The sequence below is a fragment of the Stenella coeruleoalba genome (genome assembly GCF_951394435.1).
Source record: "Stenella coeruleoalba genome assembly, chromosome: 10".
Taxonomy (NCBI): domain Eukaryota; kingdom Metazoa; phylum Chordata; class Mammalia; order Artiodactyla; family Delphinidae; genus Stenella; species Stenella coeruleoalba.
Genome location: NC_137156.1, coordinates 90,225,804 through 90,239,539, shown reverse-complemented (window position 1 = coordinate 90,239,539; position 13,736 = coordinate 90,225,804). Strand labels below are relative to the sequence as shown.

Genomic DNA, 13,736 nt, shown 5'->3' with positions numbered 1-13,736 from the left:
ATCTTCTTTATCCATTCCTCTTTTGATGGACATTTAGATCCATGGTCCATTTCCTGGGTATTGTAAATAGTGCTGCAATGAACATTGGGGTGCATGTATGTTTTCAAATTTTGGTTTTCTATGGATATATACCCAGGAGTGGGATTGCTGGATCATATGGTAACTCTATTTTTAGTTTTTTTAAGGAACCTCCATACTGTTCTCCATAGTGGCTATACCAGTTTACATTCCCACCAACAGTGTAGGAGGATTCCCTTTTCTCCACACCCTCTCCAGTATTTATTGTTCATAGATTTTTTGATGATGGCCATTCTGACCAGTGTGAGGTGATACCTTATTGTAGTTTTGATTTGCATTTCTCTAATAATTAGTGACGTTGAGCATCTTTTCATGTGCTTTTAAACCATCTGTATGTCTTCTTTGGAGAAATGTCTATTTAGATCTTCCACCCATTTTTTGATTGTGTTGTTTGTTTTTTTGAAATTGAGCTGCATGAGCTGTTTGTATATTTTGGAGATTAATCCCTTGTTGGTTGCTTCATTTGCAAATATTTTCTCCCATTCTGAGGGTTGTTTTTTTCATTTTGTTTATGGTTTCCTTTGCTATTCAAAAGCTTTTAAGTTTAATTAGGTCCCATTTGTTTATTTCTGTATTTATGGTATATTTTTACATTTGGGAAGATGCAAGAATTTGAGTTCATTAAAATTCTTCCTGAGTTGTACATCTAACTATCTAAAGGGACTGTTTTTCCAAAGCACCGAGTACCTCATCCGGGTTTTTGTCCTGAATTCCTTTCAGATGCAACATTGGTCAGCAACTGCAGCCACTAATCCTTATGAACTGAATGGTGGGCAGCATTCTTTGTTTTACAGTGTGCACAAAAATCTCTGGAGTGACTGAAATAAATAAATGTATGTGTACCAGTGTGTCTGTATAGAGTGCGTATATTCAGTCTAAGGCAAATGTCAGATGTTTTATAAAAGTTCTTAAGAGCATTACCATCCCTAAAAGGAGGAGGAGTTTTTCCTCACTTAAACAGCTGTCTCATGTTATGTGCATCACTCTTCCAGAATTTTTTTTTACATTCTACCTATAACCATTGATATCTGGATATGTTTTAGCTCCCTTTCAAAATTATTAGCTTCTTGAGTTTAAAATTAAAGTCATTTTTTCCCCTTTATCTCCACAGTTCTTCACAGACTGACTTGTATGTGATCTGCAAAACTACAAATCTCTGCTTAATAAATGAATAAACAATTGATTTTATTTGTTGATTTTTTATTTTGTTAATGTGCTGATGCAAGGGAAGATTTTTAGCTTTCATGTTTAGACTCTTTTCTCAAACTAGAAAGTGTTCCAGATTGTATGATATCTCAAAGTCCTAATAACATTTTAATTGAAGTTCTGCCTTTGATGCTTAACCTTGGGGCCTATAAGGAGTTTCTCTGATTTTGTGGTTAACTTTTTACATCTGAGTTGTAAATTTGACTAGTTTGAGGTGGCATAGCAATATCAGACTGGGCTCATCTTGAGGTCAGGAACTTTATCATTTGGAAATCATATTATTTTGAAGTAAGCAACTCTGGATACAAAGAGTAATTGTGTCAGGGTTCACCATATAACAAGTTGTATCTATAAGAAGAAATGAATTTTGTGAGTCTGTGAGAGAGTGCAGAGCCATATGTCTTTTTACTTTTTTTTTTTTTTTCATGCTGCTATGAATATGGTTGTACAAGTATCTCTTCAAGACCCTTCTTTCACCTCTTTTGGGTAAATACCCAGAAGTAGAATTGCTGGATCACTGGTAATTCTATTCTTTTTTTAGTTATCTATTTTAACATCTTTATTGGAGTATAATTGCTTTACAATGGTGTGTTAGTTTCTGCTGTATAACAAAGTGAATCAGTTATACATATACATATGTCCCCATATCTCTTCCCTCTTGCGGCTCCTTCCCTCCCACCCTCCCTATCCCACCCCTCTAGATGGTCACAAAGCGCCGAGTTGATCTCCCTGTGCTATGCAGCTGCTTCCCACTAGCTATCTATTTTACATTTGGTACTGTATATATGTCCATGTCACTCTCTCACTTCGTCCCAGCTTACCCTTCCCCCTCCCTGTGTCCTCAGGTCCGTTCTCTATGTCTGCGTCTATTTTGTGTCCTGCCCCTAGGTTTTTCAGCACCATTTATTTATTGATTTTTTTAGATTCCATATATATGTATTAGCATATGGTATTTGTTTGTCTCTTTTTGACTTACTTCACTCTGTATGACAGAATCTAAGTCCATCCACCTCACTACAAATAACTCAATTTCATTTTTTTATGGCTGAGTAATATTCCACTGTATATATGTGCCATATCTTCTTTATCCATTCATCTGCTGATGGACAGTAAGGTTGTTTCCATATCCTGGCTATTGTAAATAGAGCTGCAATGAACATGGTGGTACCTGACTCTTTTTGAATTATGGGTTTCTCAGGGTATACGCCCAGTAGTGGGATTGCTGGGTCGTATGGTAGTTCTATTTTTAGATTTTTGAGGAACCTTCATACTGTTCTCCATAGTGGCTGTATCATTTATATTCCCACCAACAGTGTAGGAGGATTCCCTTTTCTCCACACCCTCTCCAGCATTTATTGTTTGTAGATTTTTTAATGGTGGCCATTCTGACCGGTGTGAGGTGATACCTCACTGTGGTTTTGATTTGCACTTCTCTAATGATTAGTGATGTTGAACATCCTTTCATGTGTCTGTTGTCAATCTGTATATCTTCTTTGGAGAAATGTATGTTTAGGTGTTCCGCCTATTTTTGGATTGGGCTGTTTGTTTTTTTGGTATTGACTGCATGAACTGCTTGTATAGTTTGGAGATTAATCCTTTGTCAGTTGCTTCCTTTGCAAATATTTTCTCCCATTCTGAGGCCTGTCTTTTCGTCCTGTTTATGGCTTCCTTTGCTGTGCAAAAGCTTTTAAATTTCATTATGTCCCATTTGTTTATTTTTGTTTTTATTTCCATTATTCTAGGAGGTGGGTCAAAAAGAATCTTGCTGTGATTTATCTCATAGAGTGTTCTGCCTATGTTTTCCTCTAAGAGTTTTATAGTGTCTGGCCTTTCATTTAGGTCTTTAATCCATTTTGAGTTTATTTTTGTGGTTGGTGTGAGGGAGTGTTCTAATTTCATTCTTTTACATGTAGCTGTCCAGTTTTCCCAGCACCACCTATTGAAGAGGCTCTCTTTTCTCCATTGTATATTCTTGCCTCCTTTATCAAAGATAAGGTGACCATATGTGTGTGGGTTTATCTCTGGGCTTTCTATCCTGTTCCATTGATCTATATTTCTGTTTTTGTGCCAGTAGCATACTGTAGCTTTGTAGTATAGTCTGAAGTCAGGGAGCCTGATTCCTCCAGCTGTTTTTCTTTCTCAGGATTGCTTTGGCTATTCAGGGTCTTTTGTGTTTCCATACAAATTGTGAATTTTTTTGTTCTAGTTCTGTGAAAAATGCCAGTGGTACTTTGATAGGGATTGCATTGAATCTGTAGATTGCTTTGGGTAGTAGAGTCATTTTCACAATGTTGATTCTTCCAATCCAAGAACATGGTATATCTCTCCATCTATTTGTATCATCTTTAATTTCTTTCATCAGTGTCTTATAGTTTTCTGCATACAGGTCTTTTGTCTCCTTAGGTAGATTTATTCCTAGGTATTTTATTCTTTTTGTTGCAGTGGTAAATGGGAGTGTTTCCTTTATTTCTCTTTCAGATGTTTCATCATTAGTGTATAGGAATGCAAGAGATTTCTGTGCATTAATTTTGTATCCTGCTATTTTACCAGATTCATTGACTATCTCTAGTAGTTTTCTGGTAGCATCTTTAGGATTCTCTATGTATAGTATCATGTCATCTGCAAACAGTGACAGTTGTACTTCTTCTTTTCCAATTTGGATTCCTTTTATTTCTTTTTCTTCTCTGACTGCTGTGGCTAAAACTTCCAGAACTTTGTTGAATAATAGTGGTGAGAGTGGGCAGCCTTGCATTGTTCCTGATCTTAGTGGAAATGGTTTCATTTTTTCACTGTTGAGAACAATGTTGGCTGTAGGTCTGTAATATATGGCATTCATTATGTTGAGGTAAGTTCACTCTATGCCTACTTTCTGGAGGGTTTTTATCATAAATGGGTGTTGAATTTTGTTCACAGCTTTTTCTGCATCTATTGAGATGATCATGTGGTTTTTCTCCTTCAATTTGTTAATATGGTATATCACATTGATTGATTTGCATAAATTGAAGAATCCTTGCATTCCTGGGATAAACCCCACTTGATCATGCTGTATGATCCTTTTAATGTGCTGTTGGATTCTGTTTTCTAGTATTTTGTTGAGGATTTTTGCATGTATGTTCATCCATGATATTGGCCTGTAGTTTTCTTTTTGTGGCATCTTTGTCCGGTTTTGATACCAGCGTGGTGGTGGCCTTGTAGAATGAGTTTGGGAGTGTTCCTCCCTCTGCTATATTTTGGAAGAGTTTGAGAAGGATAGGTGTTAGCTCTTCTCTAAATGTTTGATAAGATTTGCCTGTGAAGCCATTTGGTCCTGGGCTTTTGTTTGTTGGAAGATTTTTAATCACAATTTCAATTTCAGTGCTTGTAATTGGTCTGTTTACATTTTCTATTTCTTCCTGGTTCAGGCTTGGAAGGTTGTGCCTTTCTAAGAATTTGTCCATTTCATCCAGGTTGTCCACTTTATTGGCATATAGTTGCTTGTAGTAATCTCTCAAGGTCCTTTGTATTTCTGCAATGTCAGTTATTACTTCTCCTTTTTCATTTCTAATTCTATTGATTTGAGTCTTCCTTTTTTTTCTTGATGAGTCTGGCTAATGGTTTATCAATTTTGTGTATCTTCTCAAAGAACAAACTTTTAGTTTTATTGATCTTTGCTATCATTCCTTCATTTCTTTTTCATTTATTTCTGCTTTGATATTTATGATTTCTTTCCTTCTGCTAACTTTGGGGTTTTTTTGTTCTTCTTTCTCTAATTGCTTTAGGTATAAGGTTAGGTATTTTATTTGAGATGTTTCTTGTTTCTTGAGGTAGGATTGTAATACTATAAACTTCCCTCTTAGAACTGCTTTTGCTGTATCCGATAGGTCTTGGGTCATTGTGTTTTCATTGTTATTTGTTTCTAGGTAGTTTTTGATTTTCTCTTTTATTTCTTCGTAATCTCTTGGTTATTTAGTAATGTAGTGTTTACCTTCCATGTGTTTGATTTTTTTACAAGTTTTTTTCCTGTAATTGATATCTAGTCTCATAGTGTTGTGGTTGGAAAAGATACTTGACATGATTTCAATTTTCTTAAATTTACCAAGGCGTGATTTGTCACCCAAGATATGATCTATCCTGGAGAATGTTCCATGAGCACTTGAGAAGAATGTGTATTCTGTTGTTTTTGAATGGAACGTCCTATAAATATCAATTAAGTCCATCTTTTTTAATGTATCATTTAAAGCTTGTGTTTCCTTATTTATTTTCATTTTGGATGATCTGTCCATTGGTGAAAGTGGGGTGTTACTATGATTGTGTTACTGTCGATTTCCCCCTTTATGGCTATTAGCATTTGCCTTATGTATTGAGGTGCTCCTATGTTGGGTGCATAAATATTTACTATTGTTATATCTTCTTGGATTGAGCTCTTGATCATTAGGTAGTGTCCTTCCTTGTCTCTTATAATAGTCTTTATTTTAAAGTCAATCTTCTCTGATATGAGAATTGCTACTCCAGCTTTCTTTTGTTTTCCATTTCATGGAATATCTTTTTCCATCCCCTCACTTTCAGTCTGTATGTGCCCCTAGGTCTGAAGTGGTCTCTTGCAGAGAGCATATGTACAGGTCTTGTTTTTGTATCCATTCAGCCTTCTATGTCTTTTGGTTGGAGCATTTAATCCATTTACATTTAAGGTAGTTATCAATATGTATGTTCCTATTACCATTTTCTTATTTGTTTTGGGTTTGTTATTGTAAGTCTTTTCCTCCTCTTGTGTTTGTCCTTTAACTTTTTTGTTCAGTTTATTTCCAGACATGCTTTTCTTTCTTATTTTGGGTTATTTATTTATTTAACTCTGTTTTTTTCATTTTTGTCTTCTTTCTTCTGGATAGTTCTAAATTTTTTTTGTAACAATACTAACAATACCAAACACAGTTTTTATTAACATGCTTTCAGGCAGAGTTTAAGTTTAATTACTCATGATATTCTGCTCTGATTTTCCAGTAAAGATAATTTTTAAAGGAATAGAGATGTGATGCTTCTGTACATTACTTTTTATTGATTTTTGCAGAGAAGTGTGAAGATTATTAATTTTCAGGTTTTTAAGGTTGGAAACACAGAGCTTTTACCAAGTTCAAAAACATCTACACAAATTATCTTTAAAACTCATAAACTGCACTTTCTCTTCCACTGTTGGTGAAGGTTAGAGTGAATAACTCTGGGATTAGGCTCTAGGTTCTCCTGATTTTTCCATTAATAATAAAAGGTAACATTGCTGGTGTACTTATTATGTTCCAGAATCACGTTTAACACTTTTTATCTCCTTTAATCTAGTTTTTGTTCTAGATTATCTTTAATTAAAGCAGAAATGCCAGTAAGAGAGGACAAGATTCACAAAGTAAATAATGGAGGTGCCAAGATTTTTTAACTCATGTTCTCACCTCTATCAGTAAGAATACTTGCATATGTAAAAATCATGGATGGCCAGAATTTTGCAGGGAGTGGTCTTTGAAATTAGTTAGCTCAGTTGTCTCATTTTATAAATTAGGATGGATCAGTGAGTTGAGGTGAGTTGCCTAAACACATTAGAAGCTGTGTGTGTTACGAAATGCTGTGCAAAAATCTACCGCAAACCTTCATGAATCGAATCAACAATATTATATCTCATAATTGGGCAATTAGTGCTGCCTCACTGGGACAGTCTTTCTGCTCCACATTATGTCTTCTGAGCCTGGAATGTCTGACATACTGCTACATTCACATATGTGGTGCCTTAGCTAAGTGGCTGGAACCACTGGGGGGGGTGACAAGTCATCACTTATTTTCACTTAGCCTTTGCATGTGGTAACTTGGGCTTCCTCGCCACATGGCATCTGCCTGCCAAGAGGGAAAATACTGTTAAAAAACAAAATTCCACTGAGTATATTTTCAAGATTGTGTTGGCTTTATTCAGTGATTCAGGCAGCATCCCATCAAGCAGATAAAAAGGAGATCCAGGGAGCTGTACACAGAGAAAGACTTTTATAGGTAGAAGATAGTGGGAGCAAGGAATTTATGCCAGCAAAAAGTGGATTCGTTGTGGTAAGGTCACCTTCCTTTAGGGGTGGCGGGGGACTATCAGGCAGATTAACTCACTAATGCTGGCCAAGTGATTCCTGTTTGGTTTAAGATTCTTCTCTAGAAGAGGCTGAAACTGTAATTCAGTCTGAGATTGGTGACATGGGATTTAGCGTGACTCCATTTGGGGCCTATTGTCTTGTTTTCAGCAATCCCCTCCTTTTCATCAGACTCTCAGCCTGAGAGATGTGATCAAAGTTTAAGGCATTAGCATTGCTCCCAGTTATCACCTTGAAGTTCCTGCAGTTTTCTGCTGATCCTTTCTGTGGTATTCATGGGTCACAACTTTGGGCTCGCATTTAAGCCAGTCATTCTTTTCATTTCTTTTCGGATGTCCTGTTCTTAGTGAGATTATTTTCTTGGTGGCTACCAGCTTGGAACATGCATTTAAAGCTTTTGAGAGAATGCATCCCATAAGGGACACTACTATGATTATTATAAACAGGATAATTCTCAATGTCTGGAGTGCATTTTGGAGCATGGCCCCCAAGACCCAAACCAATCAGAATCAAATATATCAGAGAAAGTGCTCTGTTGAAGGAGTCACTTTCTTAAGCCAAGTGGCTTGTTCAGTGACCTTACGTAGCTAAGAATCAACTTCCCCAGAAGTGTCTATCCAAGAGCAGCATGTGGTGTTGGCCACAGCACTAGCACCTCTTTGCTCAGCTAAAAGATAATCAAGCCTATCCTAGTATCAAAAACAACTTTGGCCAGACAGTCTAGGGATTTTGTTGGGCAGCTATTGCTTTAGCAGCACATTCTGCAATATCTTCAAGAGCTAAGGCAAGATTCCTGATCATAGTCTCATTTGTACTTACTCCTAACCAGGGCAGTAGGGATCTGCCAAAGGAGGCAAATTTTGAATCACGAATGACTCCTGGTAACTCCAGTTTGAGTGAGTGGCTCAGAACTGGAAAGGTGACAGCCATGGGGGACAGTAAAATGTAAAGATCTGTAGACCACACAGGAGGTTTTATTCTGGTTACCCTTGCCTTGTGTCCCTTTCTTTGTATAGAGCCTGGATGTAAGTTTCTGCAGATTTGGAGTTGTTAACCAGAGACAGGAAAATGGACCCCCAGGGTTGGGGAGTCTGACACAATATAGAGAGGATGTGTTTCTCCAGAGAAATTGAGGCATCGGAAATCAGGAAAAAGTTTGTGATGAGCAGAACTTTATGATCACTGGCATTGTGGTAAATCCAACAGTTGTTTGGCGGTTGTATTACCCAACAATGAGTAATATGAGATATATGAGCATTGGCATTATCTTTCCAAGCCAGAACAAGGCAAAAGGTGGACAAAAGAATTGTAAATGCCTTCGTGATATAAGAATTAGCAAAAGAATGGTCAGTGAAGGAAGGAGGAAAGGAAAGAAACATTCTTGATCCTCTTGATCTGACAAATTGAGAGGAAGCAGTTTACCTCGATGTCGGCTACCTCTTTTCGTAGTTAGTTTGATCTTACGGTCTCCAGCTGGTGAGCAGTTCCTAGGGCCTGAGGGAGCCCTTTTTAATTGGGCTATATGGACCCAAGATTCAGGTTCCTGCAGTTTGGCTGCCATCTGGTAGTGAAGAGGATCTGGTATAGTCCCTTCCAGAAAGATTCAAGGATAGTCTTTGTTCTTAGTGATCCCAAATCAGAAAGTTGGGAGAAAATTGGAAATGTTAGTTTGGAGATTCGTAGCCAGATATTTGAGGAAGCTAGAAGAATTCAGTATGCAGTCCAGTTTATAGATATATAACAAACCCTCAAAGACAATTAATAGGATTTAAATCTAATATCTATAAAGATGCAAACATAATCTTCTCTTCAGACACAGAGGTAATAGAAGAGGATGAAGAAAAGCTTTAAGACTTTTTATGCAAAGAGGAGGAAAGTTGAGAGATTTGATTGATTAGAAATATCACTGAACACTATTTTGGGGAAAATATTCAAATTTGGATTAAAAAAACAAATGTTGTTACCAAAAGCAAAGAAAAGTTAAACTAAAGATGATACTTCTGTATTGCTCTTTAAGGAACATTGCCATCTTTCAGAGAGAGGAGGAAAGAATAACCACAGCACAAGACAGTTGTCTTTCTCTTTTTAAAAATTCTAATCTTTAATTTTGATATAACCCTTAATATCAGAAAGGGATGAGTAGTTAAATTAGAGCTTAAAATTGTTGAGTACCAAATTCTCCAATTATTTTCCGCCTTTGGAGATTTTGTAAGTAGAAGATTAACAGTCTTCTCAATATTTGAAGCAATAAAATATATTTTGGAGATGATATTAACATCCTTACTTAGAGTGTTCTGAAGAGGAAGAGGTCAAGTTCAAGAAGAAAAAAACTTCCACAGATACTCAAGTGTTACCCAGACCTCTGCAGTCTTTCCAGTTTTTATGCAATGCCTCAGCCTATCTTAAAGAAAAATCTATGTATTGGGTTGAACGAGACTTTTCTTTTTTTCAAATAAATCTCTTTTTTAAAAAGAGAGGTTAATATCTCATCAGGAAAGACCAAAAACTAAGCCTCAGGAAATTAACCATAAAGGCATTAATGAATTTCGGTGAGAATAGCCTGCAGTAAAGCTTCAGAGACATCATCCACCAATCTTAGCATTAGTCGACATTAATTTTGAAGTAGTTATTGCTAATATGAATACGTATAACAGATTCAACTATATTTATTTGCAATCTTTAAAATTCAACGTGATGTTTCCTCCCTTTGATATATACATTTAAATTCCCATTCATACTAATCATGCATGCTCTCCTAAGAAGCACCTCATCACCCATAACCCATTTTTAGTGGGAAGAGAGAGTCTCATGCCTTCTTTATTCCACATGCCTAACTCATTTCACCAACCACCAACATTTCTATTGGAAAGTTAAGAGTTGTCCTCCTCCCTCTCAACTGCCTTATGTAGTGCAAATTATTATTGAGACCAATGAGGAGCCATCAAGAAAAAGAGCAACATTTTCTTTGGTGTGAAAGAATTCAAGAGAATATGACTAGTGGTTTAGGTAATGGAATCTGGAATCAGACTACCTGGGTATCAATGCCAACCTCGCCACTTACTAGCTGTGTGCCAGAGCAAATTGATCATTGTTGGTCTAACTTTCCCCAAGGAGAGATAATAGTAGCACCTGTTGCATAGAGTTGTCATGAAGGTTAAATGAAATGACCTATACTAAGTCATTATCAGAGCACGCAATATTATATTTTTTATTTTATTATTTTATTATATCAAGCGTGCCGAAGTGCTACAGAGTTTAATCTTTATATGAAATAATACAACTTATTAAAAAAAATAACTCCCAGTGTTGTTTATACAATACCATGTAGCTCAAATGTCACTTTCTTAATAAGGCTTATCTCATTTAAAATTCATATCCATACTCCCCTATCTTGACCCAGTACTTCCAGCCCTTTTTTTTTTCCATGACATTAATTCCCTAACCTGAGTATTTATTCCATTTAAATTATTTCTCTTTCCACTAGAATATCAGCTCCTCAAGGACAGAGATTTATGTCAGTATTTTCCTCTAGTATATCCCAAGTGCCAAGAATAGTGCCTGGAATACAGAAAACACTATATAAATATTTGTTAAATGAAAGGAGGAAGAAGAAAATAAAGAATGGAAGCAAATACAATTGTTCTTTCAAAAAAAAAAAAGAAGAAGGGAAGGGAAAGGAAAAATGGGTGCATCACTTGTAAGGTTTAAAATATTTTAAGGGAATAGTAACATTATGAAAATGATGAAAATGTTCTTGCTCCATGAATAGTTCATTAACCTTTTCTAGCTTAAACTATAACAACAAATTTAGAGCTTTTAATAGTAAACATTTCCTCAAAAGAAGAAAAAAATAGCTTTAATTATATATTTGAAATAAGCATAACATTGAGGACATGAATAGGCCAGGGGTGCTTGTTCTGACACATTTTTTTTTTTGTATTCTTTTATTTTATAGAAGCAATTTTCTGTAAATAGGGGCCACAGATATCCAGTAATCACCTTCCTCAGAAGTGGAACCTACAGAGCAGAGAGAGTCAGCTCTCTCTAGTCCACTGACTAACTGGAAGAGCCTACCTAGAACCTATCACTCTTATACCTAGTTTAGGGCAAGATAACCATCTTGCTTCATCAACTCCATCACAGATTTGCTCTTGGAGGGACAAAGGAAGATATTAAAATTATTTAACTAGCATTTGAATTGGATCCAGAGGTAGAACCACTCATGGGGGTGAACACAAAACAAGCTTATGTCAAAAACAATACCAACAATCCTAATAATTGGGTGAGCCAAAGTCAGACCATATTTTTGCCTCATTTCATCATTTGAAATTTAGGAAGAAATTAAAAAGTATCCTGAGGAAATGGTGCACAGAACCAAAAACAATGGGGAGAGATGAATTCTCTATAAAGGGTGATTAAATTTATCCAGTTTTAGGAAAGTATTAATATGTTATCATCAAGGTGATAACATCTAGATGGCATCTTTATGCAAAGGATTTCTCATGCTACTTTCTTCACCTTCTCTTTTCTCCTGTCTCACCTCTCCTACTTTATGCTATGTATGCAAACATTCTTTCCAACAATTACATAATCTCTTCATAATTACATATTTATGAAGGGATATAAGAGGAATTTTCATACCACACCACCTAAGAGTCCAGAGTCCAGATGTTGAGGTTGACCATACATGTCAGTTTGTAGGACGACCCTGGTTTTTGTCAATATTCCTCATGTATCTATTAATAAACCCCCCTTTCATTCTCAGAAGCCTTTCAGTTTGGATGAAGAATGTTAAAATCACCGTAAAAACGTTGAAGTCCAGATGCCAAGAGAAGAGGAAAGAGTTTCAAAGAGGACACATCACGGTGAGTCCATCTTCCAAGGCCACTACCTATTAATGTTTACAATGGAGAATTCAGAGTACTAAACGCAGCATTCATTCCAGGTGACTCCAGTTACCCACACCCAGATTTACATCATTGCTACATCTTGAAAATGGCATTCACTTTTGGGTCCCAGGATTTTCCTAAAGTCTGTTTATATTAAATACCTGTCCTTGTCCCAAAAGTCTGATGTTCTAAAACTGTAAAATCTTTCTTTCCAAACTTTCTTACAGATTATTAAATAGAAAAGGGGGTATCTTACCAGGCATGGCTCCAAACACTTAACTCAAGGGATAGTATCTATTTGCTCCATACTTCTAAAAAGTTATTTATCTACATCAAAAGTGCAAAAATATATTCTTTACATCTATGTAGGTATTCAAAAGATTTTAGTCATTTAAATCTAGATGAAAAATAAAACCTGACTATAATAAGTAAAAGAAATCCATCAGTTGAGTTCAAAAGATTTTTTAAATGCAAATAGTCTATTTCTCATACAGATATTGTACTATGGTAGTGGAGGGGGGGCGGTTATAGATTTCTGTCCATTTTAATTGAACCTCTCCTCATTTGATGATCTCTTTCCTTTTGTTGGAAAATCATGATCACCTCTATGTTTGGTGGCATATTAAAACATAATTAACAAACTAAAAATTGGTTCAAACAAGGTGAACAGGCAGACATAATAAAATCAGTCTATTGATTGTCATTTAGTTACTGTTTCACTCTCAGGCGGTGGAGAAGTGACAAATTGTGGGCCATGAAATCCTCAGCCTGCAGGATCACGTCATTTAAATGGGAGGATTACACAAAGCTTGGATCTGCAGAAAATGACACTCCTCTCAAATTACAATTCTGGCTGCTCCAGTGGCAGAAATGACCATCATCAATATGAGAAAATGTACAGGATCACAGGAAATGCTGTCCTCCATTCCTCTTCCTTCCCGATACAGCTTTCTGCTCTCCAAAATGAGATAGCTGAGTACTTGCTGGATCGTTTCCTAATGATTAAAGATGCTGCCAGCGTTACACCATATGTTTTGTTGCTTGTACGTTGGGGCTCTAGTGAAAAGACAGATACCCCACTACAGGAGAAGCATGTTTAGGCAGTGCCCTTTTCCTAGAACCTGATTAAATCAGGAAGCTTAAAAGAGTTTTGCTTTTATGATACAAGTAGTTTGAGCCCTATTGGCACTGAGTTTAAACACTGCAAGCAAAATATTAGTTTTGGGTCTGCAGTGTATTCATAGCCCTGAGTGTCTCCAACAAGCTTATCTGGAGGATTCTGTTTATGTGAAAGAAATTGCTGTGATCAATCACTGTGTAGTAAGGGATCAAACAAAATGCTGAATCGAGAAATATTTTCCATTGGCCCCGTTCAGCAAGAGACAGGAGCACCACAAGTGAGCTGTTATATATTCTGCAAGAAAACTACAATTTATGTTCTAGATTTTTTTTTCCTTTTTTAATATGAAACCTC

At 36.3% G+C, this 13,736-nt stretch overlaps 1 protein-coding gene across 10 annotated transcripts in view; it reads left to right on the top strand.

The window, feature by feature from the left end:
* Positions 1-13,736, top strand: part of LOC307193527 (uncharacterized protein) — a 730,787-nt gene that overhangs the window by 476,115 nt on the left and 240,936 nt on the right. For all 10 annotated transcript variants that reach the window (XM_079935632.1, XM_079935641.1, XM_079935643.1 and 7 more), the window contains one exon: positions 12,139-12,238. The gene's annotated coding sequence lies outside the window, so the exon portion shown is untranslated. The remainder of the gene's footprint in view (positions 1-12,138; positions 12,239-13,736) is intronic.